The sequence below is a fragment of the Plutella xylostella genome, chromosome 8, assembly GCF_932276165.1.
Source record: "Plutella xylostella chromosome 8, ilPluXylo3.1, whole genome shotgun sequence".
Lineage (NCBI taxonomy): Eukaryota > Metazoa > Arthropoda > Insecta > Lepidoptera > Plutellidae > Plutella > Plutella xylostella.
This window is the reverse complement of record NC_063988.1, coordinates 3688989-3702195: the sequence shown is the minus strand read 5'-3', so window position 1 is coordinate 3702195 and position 13207 is coordinate 3688989. Positions and strand designations below refer to the sequence as shown.

The 13207-nt window shown below is 39.7% G+C and overlaps 1 protein-coding gene and 2 non-coding genes across 4 annotated transcripts in view; 1 reads left to right on the top strand and 2 right to left on the bottom strand.

The window, feature by feature from the left end:
• Positions 1-13207, bottom strand: part of LOC105387523 (matrix metalloproteinase-2) — a 133110-nt gene that overhangs the window by 75398 nt on the left and 44505 nt on the right. The gene's annotated exons all lie outside the window — the stretch shown is intronic.
• On the bottom strand, positions 11579-11651 carry Trnak-uuu. Its single transcript has one exon. It is a non-coding gene; the product is annotated as a tRNA-Lys (tRNA).
• Trnar-ccu lies at positions 12862-12934 on the top strand. Its single transcript has one exon. It is a non-coding gene; the product is annotated as a tRNA-Arg (tRNA).

The window sequence follows — 13207 nt, the reverse complement described above, 5'->3', positions numbered from 1 at the left end:
ATGCCTCCAATCCGAACACACTGGATAATGCTGGAGCGATCAAAATGTGACTGACCCAGCTTGGTGACAACAGTGTGTGTGATCAGCGCCGTGGGGTCCTCCTCCTTCTCCTCCGCAATGCCAGTGAACAGAAGGGCATTATGACGGCTCTGGGTGTCTATTTCATCCACCTGCCTGACTAGGCCAGCAATCTGCTCGTGCATCAGACGTAGGATGGGCATGACTGAGTCCTTGAATAAGCTGAAATCCCTGGAGAGATCATCAAGCTCTGGCTTCCTGCTTGAGTTGGAGGACTTCAGCTTTCTCTCAAAATCATCCATGCGATCTGCAATCATCTTCTCCATATTCTTCTGTTGCTCCAATAGCTCTTGTGTAGAGACCATAGTGCAGTTATCAGTGTCAATAGTGTAGATGATAGGTATTGACCAGCAGGTAGGTGCAGTTGCAAGAGTTACTGCATATAATTGCTAGATAACAATTATCCACCGAATTTATGTATATAAATATCTGAATTTTATTAGAAAATACTTTTATTATTGTAAATAACTATTTAAATTTATTAAAATCTCTACAGTACAATGTTGTTTATTTATTTGCAACTACCCGAAAAAAAAGCATTAGGTATCAGTATAGCTGTATAGCTATACAGCTATACTGATACCTAATACAGTCCTACTGGTACCGTTATTAAATAATTTCAGTAGATGTGATGTGGATAGACAGTGAAGAAAAGGTTTTTAAAATATGTAACATTATTTCGGAATTTCATAAAAAAATACAAATTCCTATGTAGGTACCCCTAACTTTGGCCACTCGTTGCTGCTATAAAGCCTCAAAGGGATAAAAACAAAACTTTTAATTGGAATTGTCAGTAGATTAAAACAATTATTCCACAGGAGCTTATGACTTACACGGAACAAAACACGAACACAAACAGGCACAATGTTTTTTTTGTAGTTCATTACATTTAATGGAGCGCCACTCCCTATCATATCGGGTCGACTAAGCCTATTATAACTGTGGAATCGTTATGTAAGATAACGAGGTTTTTCAATTGTTAGTGATATGAAACTGCAGTCGGGCGTTAGATTAAATAATGAGTGAATATCGATTAGGGAGGTGCACGACGTGTGGACTGGAAGAGATCGCGCCTACTCCTTTTGTCTTTCAGAATGGAGAATCGCGCCACAATGGGGTAGTCGGCGCAGCGATGCGTCGATCGCATCAAGCAGCGCTGCAGCGCTCGCCGTGTCGCCGCGCAGCGCTCGAGCCGGCCAGACATTGTCAACCCAGTTGTTTGTCATTAAGTCGGCGCTAAGCTGGTTTATTACGTTCATCAAAAGCAGCTGCAAACGCTGGGCTTGGAGGTAATTACTTTGTTTTACTTTCAGTCCGGTGGAAGTCCTCCATTCAATTACTGTTAAGTGGACTGGAAATACGGGTCTATAGGCGTTTTAAGCGCCCAGATATCCATTATTAAAACAATTGCCGTTGATCGTACGGTTAGGCAAGTGTATTTAGTGGTTCACCGGTTTACGACACTATTACTCATTTCAGTAATCACTTCAAACAACATTTTTCATTCAAAAGTAAAGATTTATACCACTTATATTATCAACTGTTATAAGTCACCAGCCAAGAGGTAACCCCTTTAACGGATAATAAGAAAAGAGATTTTAAAAACTGCCGCATTAGCCGCGTCACTCATCAGCAGAATGAATCATTACTTGAAGAGCGCGCCAGTGGCTCGTGTCAAAGAGCCTGAAGCTCAAAGGTCCCCCCCCCCGCGCCCCGCCGCGGCTCCCGCCCCCTCCCCGGCGCGAGGAGGGCTGATTGAAGCACCACTCCAGCTCGACCACCCGCTCGTTCGCTCGCATTCAAGGGTCGAAGCTGGATTATAGGGCGCCAGCTCCTGAGCCTTCATCAGATACGGAGAAAACGTATTTGCAGCGTGCCAATTCAAACGCCCAAAATTGTGCCCTATCGGTAATTTTACCCTATTCAAACCCCAGGAGTCAAGTATACGTTACTCTCAGATTGGGGGTGCCCTGATGGAAATTATATGCTACATGATAAAATGTTGTACAAAATTGTAAACACAAGAAGGCAAATTAAATTATATTTACTTACCTATCTTGTTCTTACTTAATAACTTTATTCAAATGGAAACATAAAATATTTTACATTAGGTACGTAATGAGTGCTATGCGTTGTGTGTTTCCTTATTTTCTTTCATGTAAGAAATCTGATTTGTTATTTTCTTTTGTCAGGTAATCTCAAAATTATGTTGACATCGCCCATCTTTATTGCTAATATCTTTACCTATATACACGTACGCTAAAGCAAAGTCACAGGGTAACTTATTATAAGAGAGGTGCGCCGAGGGAAATGAATGTGGAGTGAGTTAACACAATGTATTCATATAACCTGCTAGAGCTTAAATTTGCAACCGCACTTGGTCGCCTCGAGGAGAGTGGAACTAGTTACTCACGAAGATAAACGATAACGATAGAGTAATAACTACATTAAAATTCATTTGAATTTTACTTAGTACGTAGTATGCGTTTAATTTTTATCCCGCAAGACTAGGAATTAAGCAATTATGTGTAGGTAAGATTATAATGCGATGCGAGGTATATAAGTCTAATAACGAGAATGTCATACCTATCTGACCACCGTTGGTTGTGTTACCGCGTTGTCGACTGGTGGATATTTCGGTAGCCGTATGATATGCAATGCCTAGGAGAGATTTTTTTAACTTTTGTAGATCATTTACTTTTGATGACATTATTTCCTGATATCACAGAACATACATACATATTTATGCTCACGACTGTAGTCCCCGTAAAGATAGTTTAGTCTTTCTAATAAAGATTGCTTAAAGAAACCGAGCAAGCGCTTACATTAATTATGCAAAGATCGGCTCAACAGTGACTCGCCACTGTGCATTTCTGTAGCGCTGAAAAATTCTACACTGAAACACTTCATGTAGCATGAAGTGATTACACACATAAAGAAAGTTATATCTTTACTCTGTGCACCGACATAAAGCGGTTACATTCGGGTGTAAGTGCGCCGCGACCGCTCCAATGTTTACGCGACTTTTACGCGACAATCTCAACACTGAGCGACAGAATTCCCGGGAGAAATAGAAAAAAAGTAATGTGTCCTACAAAAAAAAAACAAAGTGTCCCAAATATACCTCTAGTGTCCGGTAACGGGGTGAACGATGTCGGGCCGTCGGCGGGTGCAGTCGACTGCCGACTAGACAGCAGGAAATGTGAGATGTGTCGACGGAAATCGGCAAATGTGTTCGAATTCCGAAAATTGATTCAGCTCAATTTTGCGTAAACATGACTAGTCGAGTCGGCCGCTTTGATTGTGCCGCTCAAATCCGGATTTGGACGCGGCCCGATGTGACTGTGCGCGACGCTCGGGCCACGTCGCCGCCACCGGGGGCGCCGCGGGTGTGTACCGCGCCCCGAGACGCAACCAGCTCCACGATCACTGCTGCCTCACCTGTTTGCTGAACCAAATTACTTCGACTTTTGGAAGCGAGAAATTTAAAATGTAAAGGGTGAATAAATCCTTACAGAAATGGAAGAAGAGGAGAAAACCGTCTCGGAAAATGCAACGAATATAGTGCTCATTCATGAAGTGACAGACCTACATTTTTAGTGAGTCTCAGTGGAGTGTCGGTCGGACTACAATGACCTTGCATAATAAGGAGACGGCAGACTCCACAGAAATAACACGAGAGTAGAACCCCGAGATGAGGGCCGCCCAACGCCGCCCAGCGCCGGGCGGGCGGGCAGCACAATGTCGACTATTAAAAAACATCTCTCTGAAACCTCTGCTATAGTTATCATATCACCCGTAGCTTTCATCATACATACGTACGTAGGCATTCAAAAGTCGGCTTTTGATTTAAATAAAAAATCAGTCGCCGTTTAAAATGGCAATGAACAATTAAAAGCACAGTGAGCCGGCCGGTGGGTAAACATTTTTTATGGACGTTTGTTGTTAGTCTGGCGCAGAATTTGCATTTTGCGAGAGTTCAGCCGCGTCTGCACCCGCGCTGTGCAGCCGATAATTAACAAGGAACCACTCATCTGGATTTATTGCAACAAACGAAAATCAAACAAAATCATTCATTAATGTGCTCAATCAAGATATTTGACGAGCCACTTGTTTTCTGCATTAGAAATGGTTCGAACCTATAGATAATTGGCTGTTATCCTTCAGTTATACGGATAATTAATATTTCTGTAAAGAAAAACCTAACAGACAAACAACTTATAATAAAGTACATAGGTATTGCAACAAATTAAAATATCCTTGCCCCGATTCTCGTACAGTTCGGTCCAAACAAGTATATAGATATTCCTGAAGTTGGCGGTTATATACTTTTATATCTTGTCAAACTTACAAACAACCCATTATTTTTTTCAATTGGTTAGTTTGACAAGGTACAAAAGTGTACTACATCATTTTCATGCATTTCGGGCCCTATACGAGTAAAATATAATAGGATGTTTTTTCCAGGTCTTTTTCATAATAAATTACATATTATAGATAAATGTATTATTTACAAAAACTCAAACATATGTAGTGTATAAAACACAAAGTGACAAATGTAAGAGGGGGGCGAAGGCGTCCTGCCCCAGAATCCCTGTCGGAAGTAATTCACCTGCGGCGATTACTATTTGAATTCTCTTTACTCTTTAAAACTCGCAAAAAATTAAAGTTTTTATTGACTTTATCTATAAAATTCTATATCTTTACCGTAAGCTGTTTTCAGTATGGAATTTAAGGTACAAAAGGAGAAAGGTCTTCACATGTACTGGGTCCGTAAACAATTCTGATTGAGTTCAGCCGGAGTTCCATCGAGAACAATATACAGTAACGCTATTTATTTACGTTTCAAGGCAATAATTTGAAATCAGTTTTATACTTGACTACAATTATTTGTATAAAGAATGCTAAATATCTCGAAAGAAAATGTACGTACATAATTTGTGCGAAGATTCTTACCCAATTAGGTATATTAATGATCTAACCGTATTCCCTTCTAATAAAATTACAAAGGTAACAAACATCGTCTGTAACATCTCGGGCACGCACTCGTAACCGAATAAAAACACGAGAAAGATTTAAATTCTAATTAAACATAACAAGTGCCGCAGCGGCGCGAGGGTCTTGACAAATTTGTGTTGTGGCGAGAAACAGAAGACGAAAAAATGCTCTCGCGTTAATTGCGAAACGCGCCTGCTTCCTTCCTTATCGCTATTTTATTAAAATGATAATACACAAGCTCACGGCTGTAAAATTATTTTGTGTTCGCCATCTTAAGGGCTCCCTAACGCCGTAGCAAAATTACTTATTTTACAAAAAACATTCAAGCTAAATGGTGTCACATCATCCTTGTTTATTGTTATGCCACAGGAAGGCTCGGCGGCCCAGAGATATATATCTTAATATTAGTATCGTAACGACAACCCGCGGTAGCGCCGGCTTACATTCTACAACTTCTGAATTCAAACGACAAGCTTTTATCTCACGGTTAAAGAGGCTTCAAGATTATTCCCTGCAGTTATACCTAAGCATCGTAATTTCAGGAATGAGGTTACGTCGTTGTAGTCCCGTCGGAAAAATATTACGAGAAGCAGAATAAAATATCAAAGTGTGTGGTCGGTTGCTAAGTAACTAAAACATACGTAAATAATGTAGGCACGTGAGCTTACATTCGGTCATATTGTCGTCGGTCGGGCATATCTAAAATTCATGGTCTAAATACAGCGAGCGGACTGCCGCCACCGCCGCCGCCGCCGCCGCCCCGCCAGGCTGGTATTGAAACCGCAAGGAAGCAATCTTGGGAGAGATTCTTGCTTTACAATAAATACGTGGGAATGCTTTATTTTTATGCATTTGCGGACAGTCAGTAAGAAGCTTTGTATGGAGCAGTTAAAGTGAAATATCAAGATCTTTTTATTAAAAATACTGAGTAACACATAAAGTACGCGTATTTGTGCATTATTTTCCAATGGTTTATCAGTAAGTTCTAATTCACGTTCAATTAATCAAAACAATAAAATATTATAGTAAAACAATTTAACCTACGAAAATATAATAAAATATATTTGGTGTATCTGTATTGTATATTATTTTATAGCTCCGTCCGCTGCTACGCAGCTACGGCGTAGCAGTCACAGCAGAGCGGGAGAGAACGGCGTAGCAAGGCAATCGTGTTATTTTTTATATGTAAATGAAAGTTAAATATAAAATTTTATGAGACGTATTCTGTACATTTATTTTTACTGAAGATTTTCAGGGTGAAATGGCCGCAAAGCTTAACCTTTTTTTCTAATTTCTCTTGTGTAATATTATCTCCGTCGTCTAGCCAAAGTAATAACTGTGGATTTAGGAGTCCTGTCTTAGGGATTTAGTCGTTTTAGGGGTTTTCTTTTAATTAAAGAAATGTTTACGCGCCTCTCCTCTCACTTCTATAATCTCTGATGGGGAAGGCAGAGGAGCAGAATCTACATTCAAAGTTTTTAAATATGTAGGTTTACTTATATTATTTTCGATTCTATCTGTGTACCAATTTGTTTACTTTCCACCTGCACGCTCGTGTTAGTTAGCAACAAACACCGCCACGTAAATGGTTCATGGAATTTTATATTCAATTGTCGATAAAAGTGTGCGCTGAGCGCGGGACGCGAAATTGCAAACACATTAAACCGAACGAACAGGGCTAATAGCGGCCCAGTTAATTAAACACGCTTATTTAACAATAAAATTGTAGTGGAAACAAGGATGAGGCGAGACGTTTGGAAACAATGCGCATCATTCAAATATCCCATTAAATCCGTCGGTTTAGAGCGGGCGCGGGTAAATTAGGCAAATGAAGAGCGAGTTCCTGAGACAGTAATTACTGGCCCAGCAGTTGGCCGCGCACCAACCCGCCGAGCCCCCGCCTCGCCCCGGAGCCCCCGCCCGCCCCGGAGCCCCCGCCGCGCCCCCGGAGCCCCGCCGCGCCCCCGGCCCCGGCTGCAGCGCTGATTTACACCAGCCCCCGGGATTATCTATGCCATCGTAAACTACTACATCGATACGCGTAAAAAGTGTTCCGCGCAGTTACAATCTCAGAACGTATTGTAAAATGATGATGCCGGCAGGTCGTAACCTTTTATTGCCTTTTATTCGTATGTTTATGGAGACGATACGGCGATAGTGGGGGCTCAGGCTCTCGCCATAAATATAAATACTTGATAAAATGAAAGCGGCTCAATAAAGTTGTACCTATATGCTCGTTGTAAGTCATACTTATTATTTTATATCAGGGGTTAGGAAGATCCGAATACGTGGGTGAAGCGGATAACGGTTGTATAGTCAGGACAGGTCCAACATTAATATATATATATTTTTAAATATGTTATTAAGAAGCTGGAATAAATGCAGATAATAAATGAAGAAAAGTTAGAAATTGCATCATACTTCATCAATAATTCAACAAAACATAAATTATGTAAAGAAGCAAAGTTTCAGTGGCCCCAGCGCGATAGAAACTGAAAATGCAACACATTAGTCAAGATAAAAAGTATAAACACAGCTCGTAAGTGGAACAGGTGTAAGCTGCTCGTGGGCGGGCGCCGCCTCGCTGCGACACTCACCTGCGAGTCACTCGCGCCTCGCCGCCGGCCGCACCGCCGCCCCCGCACGCCGATATTAAAATACCATCTTTAAAAAGTAGCCCTCGTCCTTCCGACACATTTTCTCGGGGGCGGGCGACCGCCGCCCTCGACCTCCCTGAGAAAACTGACGTCCGTCGTTCGTCCTCCGCGGCTTATATAGCCGGCGGGGGCGGGGGAGGGCGTCGCCGCGAGTTGCGCCGTCGATCCGTGAACTCGATAAATAAATTAATTAAAAGTGCAAGTGAGCGATCGGTCGACCTGCGCCCTCAGCTTCAAAGACGCTAACACACCCTCTTAATTGGAATTTCAGACGCAACGGATCCTAAGATAGTTTCCTAGTTTAAAATTCACGCGGAAACACCGGATAGGGGTGACTCTAGCCGCCTCTACCTGCGCGAGCACCCAGCTTCAATTATAATAAACTTTAACTTTACTACTTTTCTAACCTTTCATGAAGACACGCTGATTTTCAGATTTTCTCCAAGGGTTCTTGATAAGTAAAGATTTTTGTACTAGGTTTGGACAAGATGTGTGGGTGATATCCGATACTGTAAGGGTTGTTCTTAGTAGGAAGAATAATCAAATGGCGCTTCTCACGAGCACTGAAAATGTTCCAGTGAGGCAGTTGGTCCGGAGTTGGCAGATGGAATTTTTATTTTTATTTTTATTTATTTTTTCACTGAGGTTATCGTTGCCTGAGTCTGGCAGTGCGGGGTAGTTTATACTGCACGTGAGTGTATATAAAATAATGACGTACCTCTATAATTTGCTTATTTATGTTAGTGCTAAATGGTAATGGAATTAAATGTACCCGTACACAAGATGTTAGCCAAATCTCTACTTATAATCGTTGGGACGCTTCGGCCGACGACGTCGTCAGACTCATAGTACCTACTGCCATGCTAACTAGAGGCTGAATACCTAAGGAAGACCTAAGACAGAGTATTGTCATTCCCAGCACTCGTTATAGTGATACAGGTATAAATATACATAACATAAATAAATTCATAGTAATTCTTTATTTAATAAAATTAAACTTTACTTTTACTTTCCACAAAATGTTTAGGTACCTCGTTTAACGGGTTTTTTAAGAAGCTATTCTATTCTCTGCGGGGGTGTAAGTACCTGCACCTGGCTCTTTCGAGTAAAACCTTTGTGCATATACCCAAGGTCTAACCTGCCTTCCTAAACTTGGACCATATCCGACCACGCTGGTCCACTGCGGGTTGGTGGGTTCACATATCTAGATGTGCTAAATTAGTCTTAATTCCTAGTTGTTACCCTATCCTTCTTCCCCAAACACTACTCTGAGAAGCAAATAAATTTTACTTGATTAATGATGGTTTTATTGCCTTGCAAACAAGATTTTAATTTTAATTTTAACTTTAATTACGTAAGTACTATACTCACATCATTATGCGGTTAGTTGGACCTATTTAGTTACATTATACATATAGTTATCTAATTGAAAAGATTATAGTTATCTTACTTATATACCTACCTAAGTTTTTTAAGCCTTTTTTGTGATCTGTCCCGATTTCGATATAGAATTTACTTTAGTAATCTTACAGTGAATCCTGTTATTAGCCTTTCTGTTTTTGTTTGTACTTAGCATTAATTTATATAATGTAACGCTGTTGGATTTTCAATAAAAACTAAAATAATAAAAAAAAATAAAAAAAATAATCGAGATATGCAGGTTTCCTCACGATGTTTTCCTTCACCGTAAGAGCGATGGTATACTTCTTCTTCTTCTTCTTCCTAGCCTTTTCCTTATTTAGGGTCGGCTTTGTGCGTCATGTCATGCCATTTTACCCTATCCTCTGTCATATTCTCATTCACTCCACACTCTCTCATATTTTCATTCATACAATCAAGCCACGTCTTTCTTGTTCTTCCCCTCTTAAGCCTTCCTTCAGGTCTCATTTCCAAAACTTTCTTTGTCACATAGTTATCTTCTATTCTCATGACATGCCCAAACCAAGAAAGGCGATGACTTTTCAACTTCTCCACTATAGGAGCCACTTTCATACTACATTGTACTTAAATTCAAAGAACTCATTGGTACATGTCAGCGCCGGGATTCGAACCCGCACCCGCACCCGAGCTACCACCGCTCTTAGTAAGCTAATATTTACAACTATATTGAACCACTATTCAAGAGTAATCTGATGCAGTGTAGAGATTTTATAAATTATATTAAATCCTACATAACTTAACCATGTATTTTTTTTCATAAGACGTAAATCACTGGAACATAACTCGTGTAAATCGATTTACACGAGTTATGTCTATCGTACTTAGCTGATAATATTTTTAACGGGTATAGTTTTAGCATTTCTCTGCTGTACGAGTCCAGACAATCGCATTAGGTGTCACAAGTTGGAAGGATTTGGGCAGTCTGGCTGCTAATGTGTTCCAAGCAGCCAGCATTTCGAAGCGATGTGTGCTGAATAACTAACGTTTAAAATGTTAACATGATCGGGAAAATGACGATAATCGTTTCTGAACGCGACTGTGCTCTGTATACAAGGCTGAAATGTTATTTTTGATAGGAGCAGTGGTAGGTATAGTCCAGTCAATAAATGACTCAAAATGAGGTGTAGAGTGCGTGAGCAGGTAACTAAGCGATTCCTTCAGAAACTTATTCAGGGGGCTTAGGTTGTTAACATACCAAAAGTCCTGACTCCTAGGTGATGAGCGGGGGGAAGTAGGGGGGGATAAAGGTACGAATTTTTGGTTTTTAGCTTATATCTCGAAAACGGTGCATCGGAGAGAAATATTTTCAACTAAGGAAATGGAGCTCTTAAAATTATCTAAAACTTTTATATCATATGTTTTTTTCTAATTCCTAACCGTTTTCGAGCTATTACCCTCGGAAATAGTTGAAATTTACAAGAAAAAATCATTCATGTCAAAACATTCATAAACATTGCATCATATTGTCTAAACCTATTCATAAACGAATAAAATGAAGAGGAAAGAAGTTGTAGATTTTTTAATTCCCTTTTAGAATATATATGCATATGCTGGTCAATGTCCAACCCACCTAAAGTTACAGCTATTTTAAACTTGCATTTTGCTAAATTCACTGACATAACTCACCGAGTTAGTAAGCTTAAGTGTAAGTAAAATAGCTGTAACTTTAGGTAGGTTGGACATTAACCAACATATCTATATATATTCTAAAAGGGAATTAAAAAATCTACAACTTCTTTCCTCTTCATTTTATTCGTTTATGAATAGGTTTAGACAATATGATGCAATGTTTATGAATGTTTTGACATGAATGATTTTTTCTTGTAAATTTCAACTATTTCCGAGGGTAATAGCTCGAAAACGGTTAGGAATTAGAAAAAAACATATGATATAAAAGTTTTAGATAATTTTAAGAGCTCCATTTCCTTAGTTGAAAATATTTCTCTCCGATGCACCGTTTTCGAGATATAAGCTAAAAACCAAAAATTCGTACCTTTATCCCCCCCTCCTTCCCCCCGCTCATCACCTAGGAGTCAGGACTTTTGGTATGTTAACAACCTAAGCCCCCTGAACAATTTTCTGAAGGAATCGCTTAGTTACCCGCTCACGCACTCTACACCTCATTCCTTGACTGGACTAGTAGTAGGTAGCCCAATCGGCCAAAAGGTTAATTCAAGGTGTCTGATATCTGAACAACATGATGTTGAAAAATAATTTACAATTTGAGATGGATTATAGATAAAATCGCAGAGATCTTAATGTAATTCGGAAATAAATAACTCATAAAAAGAGATGATGGAAACGGTATTCAGGAAACCTTACTAATAGATAAAAAAACTAATGAAATAAAGTAAAATCAATCAACCAAATCCGTAAAAAAGAGACCAAATAAATAAAAAAGAGACCGCCCGAACAGGGACTTGAACCCTGGACCCTTGGATTAAAAGTCCAATGCTCTACCGACTGAGCTATCCGGGCTCGTGGTTATGATCGCGAAATAGGATATAATGATCAAAGCGGTACTTGTTACATTTTGTTTTTGAGATAGGAAATATCTTAATATATTTATGTAATGAACTTATCGTTTCGTGAGATCGTATAGGATGTTCGGCACATGGACCGACCTTTTTTTTAGGGTTCCGTAGCCAAAATGGCAAAAACGGAACCCTTATAGTTTCGTCATGTCCGTCTGTCCGTCTGTCCGTCTGTCACAGCCGATTTACTCGGAAACTATAAGTACTACAGTGATGAAATTTGATGGGAATATGTGTTGTATGAACCGCTACAAAAATATGACACTAAATAGTAAAAAAAAGAATTGGGGGTGGGGCCCCCCATACATGTAACTGAGGGATGAAATTTTTTTTTTCGATGTACATACCCGTGTGGGGTATCAATGGAAAGGTCTTTTAAAATGATATAAAGTTTTCTAAAAAACATTTTTCTTAAAGTGAACGGTTTTTGAGATATCAGCTCTCAAAGTCGTAAAAAGTATGTCCCCCCCCCTCTATTTTTATAACTACGGGGTATAAAATTCTAAAAAAAATAGAGGTGATGCATGCTAATTAACTCTTTCAACGATTTTTGGTTTGATCAAAGTATCTCTTATAGTTTTTGAGATAGGTTGATTTAACTGTAAATTATATTTGCTGCTACGGAACCCTTTGTGCGCGAGCCCGACTCGCACTTGGCCGGTTTTTTCAAGTGATCATGGGAAGAACTTTCATGATAAAACAATCTTTATTTTATTCTGTATTTGTGAAAACTATATTTCATGAAATTAAAATTAAATAGTGAGTTTGAAAAAGGCCACAAACGTCCGTTCCCGGCGTAAATTAAACTAATTACTTATATGTACTTATGTTCAACATGGTTCATCATGCTACATCTTAAAAACATAAATCTAAAATTTTAATTTCCAAAAACGCTTTTCCTAAGAAGTTGTTTTTATGAATGACGAAGAGACGCGGGACTCGTAAATTTGGGGACCATCACTGAAAGTAGACGGAGTAGGAAAGTAGATGAGGTGCTTCTGGTTTCAAAAGACAAAGTTACGAATAGCCAGGCTACATTGAAACTTTTATAAAGTATCCCTCTCTATTTGGTCGGATGCGTACGTAGTCAAACAGGCGAGCGCGTGCTGACGCAATGCCTACCGTGAACCCTAAATTCAGCCGGGACCCCACGCGCCCCTGTGGCCTAATGGATAAGGCATCGGCCTCCTAAGCCGGGGATTGTGGGTTCGAGTCCCACCAGGGGTACAAATAACATTTTTTATTTTATATGTAGGGTAACGTAACGTACCTAGGGACATTTTCGACTACCCCAACTTTGAATGAAGCTATCGCAGCGTACAACTAAGATATTAATGTGAAATTTTCTTTATTCGGTAGGATATATAATCTATTATCACTAGTATTTGTGCTAAAGCTTTAGTGTGGCCAGATTTTATAAAATTAAGATAAAAGTAAAAATGCTTGTTTTGACCTAAGGTACGTTACACGTTTGTACCTTGGGACACTGTTTCCTATAGC